Consider the following 17,135-nt stretch of genomic DNA (forward strand, 5'->3'; position numbering starts at 1 on the left):
CATAATGTTTAATAGCTTTGCATGACGTTGAAATAATATGTAAAGCCCATTAAATATACAGAGTACTTATTTAAAACTTTTCATCAACTGAAGACAATGATGCTGAGTGGGGCTTGAAGAGCAGAAAAAACACAAATTATAGCAATTTCTTCAAAGAAACTGAGAGAGTTTTCCCCAGAAAATACATATAAATTGTGTGCAGGCTGAGGGGTGAAATTATGGACATTTATAACATAATGAAGGCATAGATAGGATTGATGGAATCTTTTTCCCAGGGCAGGGGAGTCAGTTGATAAATAGAGGGTATGGGCTTAAGGTGGGGGAGGGAGGGATGAAATTTAAAGCAGAGCTGAGGAATAAGTTTTTCACACCGAGGGTGGATACAATGTTTAAAAGATACTTAGATGGGAAAGGCTTGAGGGACATAGACTTAATATGCGCAAAGGGATTAGAGTAGACAGGCGTAATTATCTTCATGGGTAAAGTGGGTTGAAAGGCATTACTTATTTGCCGTACAATTCTACGACCTAATTAAAACTTGCAAAATTCTATGTGGGGTTATGTAAGCTGGATCTAGGGAAACTGTTTCTCTGATAAAGATTAGCTTTATTTGTCACATGTACATCAAAATATTGAAGCATACAGCAAAATGAGTCATTTGCATCGGATCAATACTAGCAAGGATTGTGCTAGGCAGCCCACAAGCGTTGGCATTCTTCCGATGCCAGTATAGCAAGCCCACAACTTGCTAAATCGAGCCCATAGGTCTCTGGACTGTGGGAGGAAACCGGAGCACCCGGAGTCACTGGAAGAACATACACACTCTTTGCAGGTAGCGGCAGACTTGAGCCAGGTTGCTGCCACTGCAAGCAGCAGTGTGCCGTCTGCTGTGCCACATCCCTTTGCTGAGGATTCTGCAACCGGAAGTCACAATCTCCGCAGTTACCACTCAGATGAGGCAAATTCCCCCCCCCGCCACTCACAAAAAATGTGACTCTCTAGCCCAGAAAGTTTGTTCAAAACAAAGACAGGCAGATTTCACAGTATATGAACAGTGCCAACGAGTATGAGAAACATGTAGAAAGTTCTGTCCAGGTAGAAAGCTCACCATGATCATGACAAATGACAGAGCAGAATCAAAGGACAGATGGCCTACTTCTGTTCTCATTCCAGATGTCCTCATGTTCTTTCTCAACATAGTTTCCATCAACTACTCTGGGTCCTTATGCGTAAGGTCCGTTATCTTTATTAATGATTGGAATAGAGATATTTACTGATAAGACAACAGGTTTTTCATTGCATGCATAAATCAAAGCAAAAAGTAAATAAAAAAGAGTAAAAAGGCAATCAGTGATTCATGAAAATTAATTGATTCCAGGTTACCAATTTGTCTTCCTGGAATTTATTGCCATCTGAAAGCAGATCTATTCATTAGCTAAAGAGGTTTGTTTGAATATTACACTTCAGCTGTAAACATCCCTTTCATAGCACTTGAGCTAATTATGTGCAGTCTATACTCAGTAAAGATTACATTAGTAACTAATGCAAGAGGTTGCGTACATCAGAAACTCTCTTTGCAGATGACACGGAACAACTCTTTACCCAGTCATGAACAACAAGAGGCAAGCAATTACTTCTTAAATATGAAAAAATTGCACTTCTGTGGATTTTCAGTAAACAATTTGGAAAAATAAAGCTTCTGCTCAGTAGATGCAAGATGCAAAGCAGAAGGTAGTGGGAAAACAGGTAATCCCATTTAATCACGTATCAGTGAGGATAATGAGCTAGATTAAATTAAATTTCACATTATAGGACCACAGTGACAAGTGTTTCACTTTTTCTTAAATTTCCTTGTAAATGTCTTACATTGTTTCTTTGAGTACAATTATCTGAAGCATTTTCTTCAAAGGAATTAAAGTTGAATCCATGTTTTTTCCACAGTCAGCAGTTCTGCTGGGGATTTATCAAACCCTTTCAATAATAGAGGCTTATGCAATCAAAACAGAAAATCTGATCCTGAGGAAGGAATGCAGTTTGGTACCATGGAGTGAATAGTTTCAGTTGATTAGTCCAAATGAAGTTACATTCTACAAAACTGGATATTGTCACTGATTTCAACCTACTCAGAAGTATTACTTGTCATTATACCTCCGTCCCGTTCCTTCCGAGTAACAATTTAATATTGGGTAGACCCTTGGCTGAAAGGATCTAGTGCTTTCCTGGCCTACATGGTGAATAAACTCTTCTCGGGCTTCCAGCCAGGTACAAGTATCAATTATAACCGTCATTTCGATAACAAACTTCACCATCTTCATTAGGTATCCCTGGTGAAGATGGTGGATTTGTCATCAAAACATTAGTTAGATTCAAAACCATACCTGGCTGGAAGCCCGAGAAGAGTTTATTTGTCTAACCCATGACAGATATTTTGTTTGCATAGACCAGAAATAGACCAGAATGTATAACTTCCTAGCAGGATAAATGGAAGGCATGATTACCATCACATTCTTACTAATACTAACATCTAGACCCCAGCACTACTCAATTAAACATAAAAACACTGGTTTGAATTCATGCAACACACACATAATGCTGGTGGAACGCAGCAGGCCAGGCAGCATCTATAGGGAGAAGCACTGTCGACGTTTCAGGCCGAGACCCTTCGTCAGAACTAACTGAAAGGAAAGATAGTAAGAGATTTGAAGGTAGGAGGGGGAGGGGGAAACGTGAAATGATAGGAGAATACTGAAGGGGGTGGGGTGAGGCTGAGAGCCAGAAAGGTGATTGGCAAAAGGAATACAGAGCCAGAGAAGGGAAAGGATCATGGGACAGGAGGCCTAGGGAGAAAGAAAGAGGGAGGGGAGCACCAGAGGGAGATGGAGAACAGGCAGAGTGATGGGCAGAGAGAGAAAAAAAAACTAATTATATCAGGGATGGGGTAAGAAGGGGAGGAGGGGCATTAACGGAAGTTAGAGAAGTCAATGTTCATGCCATCAGGTTGGAGGCTACCCAGCCGGTATATAAGGTGTTGTTCCTCCAACCTGAGTTTGGATTCATTTTGACAATAGAGGAGGCCATGGATAGACATATCAGAATGGGAATGGGACGTGGAATTAAAATGTGTGGCCATTGGGAGATCCTGCTTTCTCTGGCAGACAGAGTGTAGGTGTTCAGCGAAACGGTCTCCCAGTCTGCGTCGGGTCTCACCAATATATAAAAAGCCACGCCGGGAGCACCGGACGCAGTATACCACACCAGCTGACTCACAGGTGAAGTGTCGCCTCACCTGGAAGGACTGTCTGGGGCCCTGAATGGTGGTGAGGGAGGAAGTGTAAGGGCAGGTGTAGCACTTATTCTGTTTATAAGGATAAGTGCCAGGAGGGAGATTGGTGGGAAGGGATAGGGGAACGAATGGACAAGGGAGTCGCGTAGGGAACGATCCCTGCGGAAAGCAGAAAGGAGGGGGGAGGGAAAGATGTGCTTGGTAGTGGGATCCCGTTGGAGGTGGCGGAAGTTACGGACCCGGAGGCTGGTGGGGTGGTAGGTGAGGACAAGGGGAACCCTATCCCGAGTGGGGTGGCGGGCGGATGGGGTGAGGGCAGATGTGCGGGAAATGGGAGAGATGCGCTTGACAGCAGAGTTGATGGTGGAAGAAGGGAAGCTGCTTTGTTTAAAAAAGAAAGATATCTCCTTCGTCCTGGAATGAAAAGCCTCATCCTGAGAGCAGATGCAGTGGAGACGGAGGAATTGCAAGAAGGGTATAGCATTTTTGCAAGAGACAGGGTGGGAAGAGGAATAGTCCAGGTAGCTGTGAGAGTCTGTAGGCATATAGTAGATATCAGTAGATAAGCCATCTCCAGAGATGGAGACAGAAAGATCAGGAAAGGAGAGGGAGGTGTCAGAAATGGACCAGGTAAACTTAAGGACAGGGTGTAAGTTGGAGGCAAAGTTAATGAAGAACACAAAGAAAATGTTGACAGTGCTTCTCCCTATAGATGCTACCTGGCCTGCTGCGTTCCACCAGCATTTTGTGTGTGTTGCTTGAATTTCCAGCATCTACAGATTTCCTCATGTATGCATTTTGAATTCATGGATGCCTTGATCTCTTTATAAGGACTGACGTCATTTGTGTATATGATATAAGGATGATTTAAATCTAAAAATTGTTATTAGAGCAATCACATAATTTACTTTTACATCAATGTCTGTTAACTGCCAGGTTAATTAAGGTAAAATTGTCACTAGAATATTGGAAAACTATTACTGGCAGAAGGTCAAGTACAGTCCTACATAACACACAACAGATTACAGGTAAGAAGTCTTTCACTTTTACGTTGAACTTCACTTATCTATGACTGTTAGGGAGCAGTGAGTTTGATTGCCCATTCACGTTTAATTAAACTGCCCCCTCTTATTCACACCTACCTGCGACGCAACCAACGTTACCTATCAGCATGACCCAAGTCTCCACTGCAAATATCCTTTTGACCCTGTCATTAAATAACTCACTATTAACATACAGATATCTATCAGAGCCTCTCTGATAGTGCCTCTCTGTGTTGTAACAAGACATACGGACGTTAATGTTTCTTATTTATAGCTGTTGTTGTTCCTCTCCATGCATTGTAGCACCTCAGGCGGCAACCTTATCATTTCTTTAGCATTTGTCTGTTTTTTTTACGAGGCCGAATTACTAGCTTAATGCTCAACCCAGCACAGATGGAAACATGCAAAGAGCCGGCTGCATTCAAACCCGGGACCACTCACCTCAAACCCCGGTGCAGATGCCACCACACCACTGGCTGGCCTTATTTGCAGTAATAGGGAGGAAATTCAAGAGCAGTTAGAGGTGTGTAAAGCAACTTACTATTTGTTTGTGAAATCTGCAAGATTAAAATTTTTCCACCAAAGGTCTTTGCTTAAGGAACAAAATGGAAACCTTTCAGCGAAACCTGGAGGGGTTGGGTTTTCAGTTTGCCACTCGGCTAGACGGCCGTTCATTGCAGAAATTGTTCCATTTTTAAGTCAAATTATCTGACTTGCAATTCATTATCTTGGCCCCCAGCCCGGAGTGAAAAGGAAAGGTGACCCACATGGATGGCTCCAAGTAAATGGAAGCATCTTTAAAGATAAATAGTCCAATCAAATTCCCAAATGAAACAAGATAGAAACACAAGGAAAATAATGACCACTTCCAGTTGTTGCAGCATGTTCAGGAAATTCACAGGCAATTCCAGTAGTCCTTGCACCCCAGCAAACTCCCGCATCAGGGATACACAGTGTAATCAATCCCTGGAACATTGCCTGAGTCAAGGGTGAGACACCGACCTGGAGCACTGATGGTGATCATCAATGTGTTGAAATAAATAAGATCCGATGCAGCATAAATCTTGCAGGCATTTATAGGAAAGTAAAGAAATACAATAGAATTTATGAAAACTATAAATAACAAAGAATGTCTAGCATCTAATTTGCAAAAGAGGACAAATCATGCAAATAGTATATTTTTTAAAAAAAAGCAAATTAATAATACTGAGAACATGAGTTGCAGAGTCCTTGAAAGTGAGTCTGTAGATTGTGGGAATCAATTCAATGTTGAGGTGAGTGAAATTATCCATGTTGGCACAGGAGCCTGATGGTTGTAGGGTAATAACTGTCCCTGTACCTGGTGGTGTGGGACACAAGGCTCCTGTACCTCCTGCCCAATGGTGGTAATGAGAGAATAGAGCATGGCCTAGATGATGGAAGACTGATGAAGAATGCTGCTTTCTTATGGCAGCATTCTTTATAATGATGGGTATGACTTTGCCTGTGATGGGCTGAGCTGTGTACAATAGTTAGGATCATGTAACAACAATGATATTGCTCAAGATACTACCTGATAATTTTTTTTGAAAAAGAAAATCAACATAATCATAACAACGATATTAACTTAAATAAATATTAGAAACAGAACCACTTTCCCTTGTTTCATTGATTGGATAGGAGAATATTTTCCTTAAATCAGTCTAACCTAGTCTAGGCTCAAGAGGAGATGCTGCAACCAGGAAACTGGGGCCTTTGGAAGACCACTTTGGATCCTTGACGAGATCACCAGCGAAGTACAAGGTGCCGCAGCAGGTGGAAGCTGTATGGAAGATATACAGCTCCAGAACCTGGGTTTTCCATTGGGATAATCAGCTAACTCTTGGCATTAGGGGTGGCAGATGATCAGCTACATGTGCAATGTGCAAGCAGCGTGACCTGGCGGTATTCTGGGAAAACTGAGCTGCCCCTGAATCATGGTAGTCCCTTTGCAGTGGTCCAAATGCAGGAAGTATGATTGAGCTGCAAAGTCGATTCATTGCTGCCTGTGGCTGTCTGAATTTCCAAAAGCAACCTGAAGAATCTGTTATTTTCCAGTGCTTCTCTCTTGTTTCGTTCAGGTGACATTTGATTTTTATTTGCATAATGCTGAAGAAAAACCTTGTATACATACATGTCGATATATATGACTCGATTGCTTGTGGGGATCCATGGTAGAATAATAACCATAATAGAAGCAAAGAAAAACCACAGCAACATGGGCATTCAACCTGTGTGCAAAAGACAACAAAGAATGCCAATACAAAAAGAAAGAAAGAAAAATAATAATAAGCAATAAATACCAAGAACATGAGATGTGGAGTCCTTGAAAGTGAGCCCTAGGTCTTTGGAATGCTTCAGTGATGGGGAAAGTGACGTTGAGTGAAGTTATCCCCGTTGGTTCAAGAACCTGATGGTTGAGTGGTAATAACTGTTCCTGAATCTGGTAGTGAGAGTCCAGAGGCTCCTGTACCTTCTTTGTGATAGCAGCAGTGAGAAGAGAAAGGGGATCTAATGAAGAACTTTACACCAGATTGGAGGTTGAAATCAGGAATACACTGTCTAAGTTGGTGCGGGAGGCAGGTACCTTCACAATATTACCTAGACCAGCACTTGAACTGGCAACGCATACAAGTCCATAGATAAAGTGCTGCCAAAGGGCTTAGTATAGATGAGTATTTACTAACTGGCTTAGACATGTATACTGAAGATTAAGAGATTGTTGCTCATGATGTGGATAAAATTTCTATAGCCTACAACAGTCAGGTTGTTGGGGTGTTAATAACATTTAGTGTTTCTCTTTGGCCTGTCAACGGAGATATTTCTTCTCCCCAATACATGCAGCAAAGTGAGATATGCTAATACATCTCTTCTATGTCTCAACTGCATTATTCTCTTCATCTATCCACCTGGAGGACAGATACATTGAAGACCTCATGCATGTGCGTGCAGTAGACAATGTTCCAGGGAAGAAATGGTGCTTTTCCTAGCATGCACATTGAAAGCAAGATAATCATTTGAAGGCCAGTACAAGAAAATAAGCATGTTTTCCATTAATCATTGCTTAACAAGCCAATAAAAAAAAAGGTTAACTGAGGGGAGGTGCATTAATATGCACTACACTTATTTATGGCCAATGTATCCTTAGGGACATAGGGAAAATACATAGACATTCCATTCTTGTTTAGATACTAAATTACTATGATGTGGACATTTAAATGTAAATTTTAGTTCTGATACATTAAATTCATTCTTCCAAAGGTGCATAATACAAAGAAAGCACGAGCCATTCCTGGCATAACTAGAACATGGGGAATGCATGATGCTATAAAACCCCGATGATGATGCAATTATGTAATGCATTCAATGCAACTATCCAGCAGATGCATCACTGCTACCAATGACACAAGATTTTCAGTGTGTCTGAAGTTCCTTTGAAATCGATGCTCATTCCTGGGAGTCTGAACACAACGAGATCTACACACAATGTTTTCTCGATTGCCAAGCAGCACGGGTTGACTTGCTTTCTGTTTTTATTACTCTCTGCTAAAGACAGTTAATTCTGACTGCTCAAGATCCAAGGGAATTTGCAAAGGGCTTGACAATATTAATTTATAATAAAGAGTAACACACTCTAAATGCTGGAAGAGCTCAGCAGGTCAGGCAGCATCTATGGAAAGGAATAAAGAGCCAACACTTTGAGCTGAGACCCTTCATCAATTTATAATGAAGCAGCTTTCTGAAAAGAACATCATTAAAAACTCCAAGAGCACGACCATGACCACCTTTGCTTCAGTTTTCTACACCTTTGATCAGATGTCTTTGAACAAGTCATCGAAACTTCCACTGAATACAAGACTGATTTCCATTTTAAGTAGAAAACACACAAAATGTCAATGGTCTGACCAATCACATATCAGAGGCCCCTGCTTCCACTCAACAATATGAATTTAATGAACAAATGGAACTGCCTCCTCATGAAGACCTACTAAAGAATGAATAACATGGTCCAAACAATATGAACTAAGCAACAACAAGAATCTTTCCTTTTTATTCAGATTTTTGGAGTATAGCCATTGCTAGCAAGCCTGTTGTTTACTGTTCATTCCTAATTAGCCTACAAAAGCTGGTGGCAAGCTGCCTTCTTGAATTATTTCATTCCTCCTGGTGAAGCAACTTCGAGGTTGGTACACCAGGGATTTTGAACTGGCAATGAAGGAGCAGGGATCTATTTCATACCTGGATGGTGTGTGGTCTGGACGGAAACATGCAAGGTGTCGTATTCCTTTCTCTGTCTGATGATAGAGGTAACAGGCTGGGAGGTGCTGTTGGAGCTGTCTTTACTGCATTGCATTTAATAAATGGAACAGACTGCAACCATTGTATGAATGAATGTTTAGGGTGCAGAGTCAAGTTTCTTAAATGTTGCTAGAGCTCTGCTCATCCAAACAGGTAAATGATATTCAATTACACTCCTGATTTTGCCTTGTAGATGATTGAAAGGCTACAGGGCATCAGGAAGTCCATCCATCTTTTGTTCTTCTCTTGTAGCCACAGTTTTCATAGCTTAATCAGCACACATAAAATACCAGAGGAACTCTGTAGGCCAGGCAGCGTTTATGGAAAAGAGTAAACAGTTGACACCTCAGGCCAAGACCCTTCACCAGAACTGGAGAAAAAAGATGAGAAGTCAGAGGAAGAAGGCGGGAGGAAGTGGAGGAAGAAGTACAAGGTGGTTGGTGATTGGTGAAACCAGGAGAAGGGGAAGGAGTAAAGTAAAGAGCTGGGAGGTTGTTTGGTGAAAGAGATAAAGGGCTAGAGAAAGGGGAATCTGATAGGAGAGGACAGAAGGCCATGGAAGAAGGAAGGGGAGCACCAGGGCAGGTAAGGAGATTAGGTGAGAGGGGGAAATGGAAATGGGGAATGGTGAAGGAGAGAGGGACCATTGGTGCATTCCTTACATTAGCTCCTTACCTGTCCTTCACCTTCCTCTTGTCTCCTCCCCCTTCCAGCATTTTGTAAATGTAGCTTGGATTTCCAGCATCTGCAGATTTTCTCTTGTTTCATAGTTGAACGCCTGATACATTCAGATTCAGATTCAGTTTATTTGTCATTTAGAAACCACAAATGCAATGCAGTTAAAAATGAGACAACATTCCTCCGGAATGATATCACAAAAGCATATGACAAAACAGACTACACCAGAAAATCCACATAACGTTTGGCAATCCCCAATCCAGAGTCCGGACAGGCTGCTGCATATTAATATTGTTCTACCATCTTAGCGCGTTCCCCGGAAAGGAGCTCCAAACCCACCAGACAAAACATGACCAAAAACTAAAGCTACAAGACCTGCACAAAACCACATAGTTACAACATACAGTTACAACAGTGCAAACAATAGCATAATTGATTAAAAAAAAACAGACCATGGGCACAGTAAAAATAGTTCAAAGATGTTAAAAGACATTGTTGATATTATGAGATCAGTGATGACAATGCAGGTAAGCATCCAGTATTAGGTGGTAGGTGCTCTTTTGTCTGTCATTATCTGCTACACTTTCAACCACGATTGTATTTGCCATTTACTGGGCCTTGTCCGAGTGTTGTCTAAATCTTGCTATGTAATGGCATAGACAGTTTCATTTTCACCAGACTATATCTCCATGAAAGGCTATCCTATGCATGGACAGTCTTCTTATTGATTAGTGAAGGCTTTCATAGCAACAAGAATCCTAAAAATGACAGAAAATGTATGGAGACATGAGAGACTGAAGATACTGGAATCTGGAGCAATAAAAAAAAGGGCTGGAGGCAGTATCAATGGAGGGAAATAGTTTGTCAATGTTTTGGGCTGAGACCCTTCCTCTAGACTGGAAAGAACGAAAGGAGACAGATAATACAAGCAGATGGAGCATGAAAGGCTGGATCCAGGTGGATCCTTTTTTTCTTCCAATCTAGATGAAGAATCTAAGGCTGAAACATCGAACCTCCATTTCCTTCCATTGATGCTGCCTGGACAATGAGCTCCTCCAGTGCTTTGTGTATTGCAGAGAATATAAATCCCCAGCTCAGCACAACAAAATCTATGGATGTATATATTATTTTTAAGAAGAATGTGGGCTTTGCAGGCTAAAGCAGCACTTAGTTGCCATGTTCAGGTGGTATTGAGCTGTCTTCCTAAACTGGCACAGTCCTTGAGGTTTGGGCATGACCACTCTGCTTTAGGGAGAATAGTTCCAAGATGTTGACCCAGTGAAAGACCAGTTCTCCCCTCTGATTAGGTGTATCCATCCTTTCTCATCAAATACCAAAAACTAGCAAATAAAATACCAAAGACTCAAGCAAATTTCTACACAGTTATTCTGGGGAGGATTCCAACTGGTTTCAACACTGCCTGGTAGGGAGCCTCCAAAGCACAAGATCAAAATAAGCTGCAGAGGGTTGCTTTATCACCATTGAAGCTATCTTCAAAATGCAGTACCTCAAGGTCTCAAAGATCGACGCCATCCGGGCCTGGCCCTCTTCTCATTGCTACCATCAGGCACAGGAGCCTGAAGACACACATTTAATATTTTAGAAACAGCTTCTTCCACTCTGCCATCAGATTTCTGAATTGTCCATGAACCAATGAACAGCACTTTACTATTCCTTTTTTGCATTATTTATTTTATTTCTTATTGCAATTTATGGTATTATTTCATGTCCTGTACTGCATTGCTACCATCAAAGAGTGAATTTCATGACAAACGTCAGTAATAATAAACCTGATTCTGATAACTGCAACCTACTTCAGGAAAGAAAGTCTTGCATTAAATGTGAAGGACAGCATTTGATTTCATAAATTTACTGCTAATAATAGTTAGATAAGCAACGAGGAGTACTTGGAAAAATTGTACCTAGCTATCAAACGTACTTTATGCTGCAATTAGTTCTTTTCCGGACAGAGGAACATTTAGATGGAATTGCAAGCTCTTGTAAAGTGCATATTCATACATCCCCAGAGGCCCATGAAATCCACTTGTAAAATAATATGTGTGGTTTTATCACCTGAATAACCACAGGGTCAATTTTCAGCTTGCCACCCAGTTGTAAGACTGGCATTACAGGCTGGCAGCCAATGACAGACTTTTCATTTGCAGTAACTTCAATGAGTTGAAAATTAGCTCAACACAAAAAAGGCCGAAGTACTTTGATGATTTGTCACAGAGGCAATGAAGGTGAAAACTAGCCGCCTGTGACCACAAAATCCTTAAAGGAAAAAGCAACTGAAAATCACATACAGGACCACGGAGAACAGGGAGAATGGAAGAACGAAATTATGAGCGGACATTTCATTTAAAAGTAGAGGGGTTACATACACTTCATTCCCCTTAAGAGTGATAGTTTAAAGCTGGTATCTGGCATTTATTTATTAACTCATGTTTTGCACTAGTTATAGATAATAGGCACAATCGTTCAAGTGCTATTCAAATTTTATTTTCCATCCTGTACTTCTACCCACCTTCCCGTTTTCCCACATTGTAGTGTCACAAATCTTTGAGGTGGTTTAAAGCTGGTATCTGGCATTTATTTATTAACTCATGTTTTGCACTAGTTATAGATAATAGGCACAATCGTTCAAGTGCTATTCAAATTTTATTTTCCATCCTGTACTTCTACCCACCTTCCCGTTTTCCCACATTGTAGTGTCACAAATCTTTGAGGTGGGGCAAGGCAGTTAAATTATCAGAGCAGAATTCCAGAGGACTGGACTAACAATTCAGATACCAAAGTTCACACACCAGCATGACAATAGAATTTGAATTCAGTTAACAATCTAGAATTGGGAAAGAAATGACTTCTTCATAATGATGACTACAAGTGTTCAAAGTACCAGAGTACATCCAGTTCACTAATTTCCTTCAGGAGAGGATATCTGACAGATTTACACATCTGGCATGAATGTGACTCTTGATCTGTCAATATCATCTTAAATGCTTTCTGAAATGGCCTAGCAAACCATTTGGTTCAAAAGCAATTAGATAAGGTCTTGCTAATTCTGCCCAGATTACAAAACAAAAACAGAATAAATGATAGATATTGGCACCTACCATGAGTAGAGTTGGTGACTGGCTCTATCACAGATTATTTTGTTGAGTTCTGTCCTTTAGCAAGGATTACTTCAATGTTTTGATTCAGCGTTGATAATTTGAGGTTTCCGAGTAGAACTTACAGGAACGTACTTTGATTAATTGATTCCACTGTTGCTCTAGAAGACGAGTGAAGGTAATGTGTAAGACTACCATTGGCTTGAACAGGAAAAATAAATGTCACCAAACATCAAATGTAGATCATCAAGATTTCCAGGTGAAGAAATGCCTAACTAAAGTGCTTATATAAAAAGTCATCTTTACTTGCTCAATGGAGCATATGAAGAATGCTATAATGAACATTAGGTAGGATTTTTTTAAGTTATAATTTTCTGTTATCACTTGGCTTCAATTGGATACATGTATTGCCCATCCCTGCCAAAGCTGGTTTACTGGCATATATACATTTCTAACTGGCCTTCACATAAGACATTAACCTTCAATTAGGCTATTAATAAGAAAAGCTGCCATGGCTGCAAGATAAGTCGTACAGTGATTGATGGTCATTGCTATCAAGCATACGAACATTAGATTAATGGTTCAAACTAACCTGCAGAAACACTGAAACTGTGCCCGTTTCCAGACAAAGATCAAAGCAACAGGCAGCTTTAGAGGCAAGAAGAAGCTGTCTGTCAGTCATTTGCCATAAAGAGAAGTGAATCTGTACACAACTGGCATTGATTATTTAACTCTTTGCCATTTTTTATTAATTTCAGAGCTGCCCTACATTTAACTGTCCAGTAAGGATTCTGTTGAATGAAGGGAGAATAACACAAGCTAAATCCTCTTCAAAGTCACAGGAGTCCAACTTTATTCAATGATTCATTAAAGGAACTGTGCAGGGGTTTGCCCATAGAATTGAGATGAACTGATGATTTTGCTTTTAAACAAAGGTGGAAGCAAATCTTGATGATTTGCATTTTACTTGGTGACAGGAAAACCCACTGCTTCACAGTTCTCAAAGATAATAGAACGTAGAAATCTACAGCACATTACAGGCCGTTCGGCCCATAATATTGTATGGATCAAGTAACCTACTTTAGAAACTGCCTAGAATTTCTCTACCGCATAGCCCTCTATTTTTCTAAGCTTATGTACCTATCTAAGAGTCTCTCAAAAGACACTATTGTATCCACCTCTACCACCATCACTGGCAGCTCATTCCATGCACCCACCGCTCTGTGTGGAAACCTACCTCTGACATCCCTCTTGAACCTGCTTCCAAGCACCTTAAAACTATGACCTTCGTGTTAGCTCTGGAAAAAATGTCTCTGGCTATCCATATGATATGATCAATGCTTCTCATCATCTTATCAAGTCACCTCTCATTCTACGTCACTCCAAGAAGAAAAGGCCAAGTTCACTCAACCTACTCTCATAAGGTATGCTCTCCAATCCCACTAATATTTGCAATGAATTAGACAGTCACATAGCATTAAACTGAACTTGTAGCCAAGAAGCAAGATCAGTCTCAACAAATATCTATTTCCAGTCTTTCAATTAAGGATATTTCCTTTGTTAGATTCCCTGGCATTGGAAGTACACAGTATAAAACTCCCATATGAGCCATTAACAAGTTTGTTTTCCCCAAAGTTTCTGCCTCTTTGAGTGGAAGCATTAACATGTGAAACATAAATGGGCTGACACCTCTGCTGATTATAGTGGTGGCAAGGAATGTAAGGGCATATGTTAACAAACACACAAGATAACTCCAATGTTGAATCCGAATCAGATGTATCCTGACTACTTGTCTGCCTCTGCCAATCTGCAATAAGATGGAGCAGTACACATATGCACAAGCTTACTGTTATTTATACAAGTCCAAGGTAGGTTAAAACTAGTGAACTGTCAGAAAACAAAATAAGGTGGAAGCGAAAGTGTGATTTTCCTCACTATATTCACCTTCCTCGTATTAGGTTGTATTGCCAGGGTTTTATAATACATATCATAATATATTACCTTGTTTCTTACATGAAATATTTCAGTCCATTTAGTGCTTTCTACCCAGCTTTTGTCTCTTTAGAACATAGAACAGTACAGCTCAAGAACAGGCCATTAAATTTGTAATCAAGTGGCCAACTAAACTAATCTCTTCTGTCTACATCATATCCATATCCTTCCATTTTACCTCACGTTCATGTGCTTATCTAAATCTCTCATTAAAGTCCCTAATGTTTCTGCTTCTAACACCACCCCAGTAAGTGCATTCCAGGCACCCACCATTCCCTGTGAAAAAAACTTGGCCCTCTTATCTCCTTTGAAATTATCCCTCTCACCTTAAATGCATGCCCTCTGGTAATAGACTGTTCAATCCTGGGAAAAAGATACTGTCTGTCTTCTCTGTCTACAATATGTTCCTCATAAACCTCTATCAGACATCAGAACTCTCCTCACCCTCTGCCTCTCCAGAGAAAACAATTCAATGAATAAACCCTTCTTGGGCTTCCAGCTGGGTACGGGTATCGATTTTTTTAAATGATATTTCAATGACAAACTCTGCCATCTTGAAAAAGGATCTAGTGCTTTCCTGGCATATATGATGAATAAACTCTTCTTGGGCTTTCAGCTGCGTACAGTTATCAACCGTAACAGACATTTTGATGACAGGGATGATGTCTGGGTACATCTAGTCTGGTATTTATACCCTCATCTTCTGTCCCTCCTGATTGGTTAGTCCTCATCCAATCAGGTTTCCACTGCCCTACCTTGTTTACAAGCGAATTCCAGCTCTTACTTAGTGTGAGACATTCATCTTTGATAAAATTCTTTTCCTTTAGTTTTATTTCAATGGCTTCCTTTACCAGGCAGTCCCCAAAGTCATTGGCACAGCTCAGTAGCTTTGTGCCAAATTAAATCCTATGGCCAACATGAATGCAGTATTCTACTACCACCGATTTCTCCAGTTAATTTTAACAAGATAAAGGTCTTGCTCTATGTAAAAACTGGAATTTGATTGTAAACAAGGCAGAACATCAGAAACCTGATTGGAGGAGGACTGACCAATCATCAGGGTATAAATATCACCAGACAAGCCATGTCCAGGCATCATCCCTGATGAAGGTGGCAGAGTTTGTCATTGAAACAGTTATAATCGATATCTGTGCCCGGCTGGAAGCCCAAGAAGGGTTTATTCGTCATATACATCAGGAAATCACTAGATCCTAGAACAACCCAAATTTGTCCCAAACTGTCATTATAGTAAACACCCTCTAATTCAAGCAGCATCTTGGTAAACCTCATCTGCACCCTCTCCAAACCTTGAATGCCCTTCTTACAATGGGGTGACCAGAACTGTATGAAATATTCAAGATGTAGCCTAACTAGAGTTTTATTAAGCGGCAACCTAACTTCCTGACATTTGAACTCAGTGTCTCAACTAATAAAGGCAGGCATGACATCTGCCTACTTAACCACCCTATCAACCTGTGTAGCCACCTTCAGGCTGCAAACTTAAACCCCAAGATCCCCCTGATCATCAACACTGTTAGGGGTCTCGTTGGTGATTAACTGGACTTAATTACCCATGATTATCTTCACAGGAGACCACACAAATCACCATCAACTCAGAAAGGCTTGGTTACCAAATAGCTTTCAAGGTTCTTTGAGTCCAGGGGAACTGATGCGTGAAAAAATTAGACTAATGTCTATCCAAAAACTGAAAGATTAATTCAAATAAACATATATAGGAAATAAACAAGGGTAATCTAACTTACACACGGGCATAAATAGATTAAATAGTAGTCTATCTCTCCCAAATCAATGTTAGATTTATCAAACAAATTTCCAGGTTAACTGGACAGTCCAGGTTGTCTCATCGCTTTTCCCAAAAAGAGATGGATTCAGTACTCATGGGACACCACAGACTGTTCCCTGCTTTCAGCCTGTAGTCTGTGCAGCTTCCTTGTCAGATGGGTTAAAAAAGTCTTAGCTACTCACAGAGACCAAAGATGCACAAGCTGCTGTAATGTGCACAGACACAGATGATTGGAAGATTCTGCAGCCAACCAACCACAACTCCACGGGTTACTCTACACAATGCTAATTGCAAAATTTTATTTAGTTTTATTTATTCATTTATTTATTGAAATACCACTTGGAATAAGCCCTTTCAGCCACCCTGCCCACCAACCCCTGATTTAACCCTAGCATAATTATGGGACAGTTTACAATGACCAATTAAACTACCAACCGATAGGTCTTTGGACAGTTGGAGGAAACCAGAGCACCCCGAGGAAACTCGTGGTCATGGAGAGAACGTACAAATTCCTCCCAGACAGCGGCGGACACTGAACCCTGCTCACGATCTCCTCACTAATTTTCAATTCCCTGGCCCTGACTGCCTTATTCTCATCATGGATGTCCAGTCAAGGCCTTAAAGTTTGCCACTTCTTAATAAAAAAAAACAATCAGTTCCCCTCCACCATCACCCTCATCCATCTGGCAGAACTGCTCCTCACCCTCAAAAATTTTTCCTCTAGCTCCTCCCACTTTCTCCAGACTCAAGGCCCCCCTCTCTGCTTTCTGCAGTTATCACTCCATCCGTGATTCCCTTGTCCATTCATCCTTCTCAGTACTTAGCCCTGCATGTGGCCAAAGTGCCATTCACCTCCATTCAGGGCACCAAACAGTCCTTCCAGGTGAGGCCAGATTTCACCTGTG

The 17,135-nt window shown here is 40.8% G+C and overlaps 1 long non-coding RNA gene across 1 annotated transcript in view; it reads right to left on the minus strand.

Annotated features, from left to right (window-relative positions):
- The window catches only part of LOC132404204 (uncharacterized), a 238,517-nt gene that overhangs the window by 184,357 nt on the left and 37,025 nt on the right, over window positions 1-17,135 (minus strand). The window contains exons 3-4 of the long non-coding RNA XR_009515460.1: window positions 12,438-12,595; window positions 9,319-9,421 (exon numbers count right to left, since the gene is read on the minus strand). This is a non-coding gene — a long non-coding RNA (uncharacterized LOC132404204). The remainder of the gene's footprint in view (window positions 1-9,318; window positions 9,422-12,437; window positions 12,596-17,135) is intronic.

Source organism: Hypanus sabinus, chromosome 13, assembly GCF_030144855.1.
Source record: "Hypanus sabinus isolate sHypSab1 chromosome 13, sHypSab1.hap1, whole genome shotgun sequence".
Lineage (NCBI taxonomy): Eukaryota > Metazoa > Chordata > Chondrichthyes > Myliobatiformes > Dasyatidae > Hypanus > Hypanus sabinus.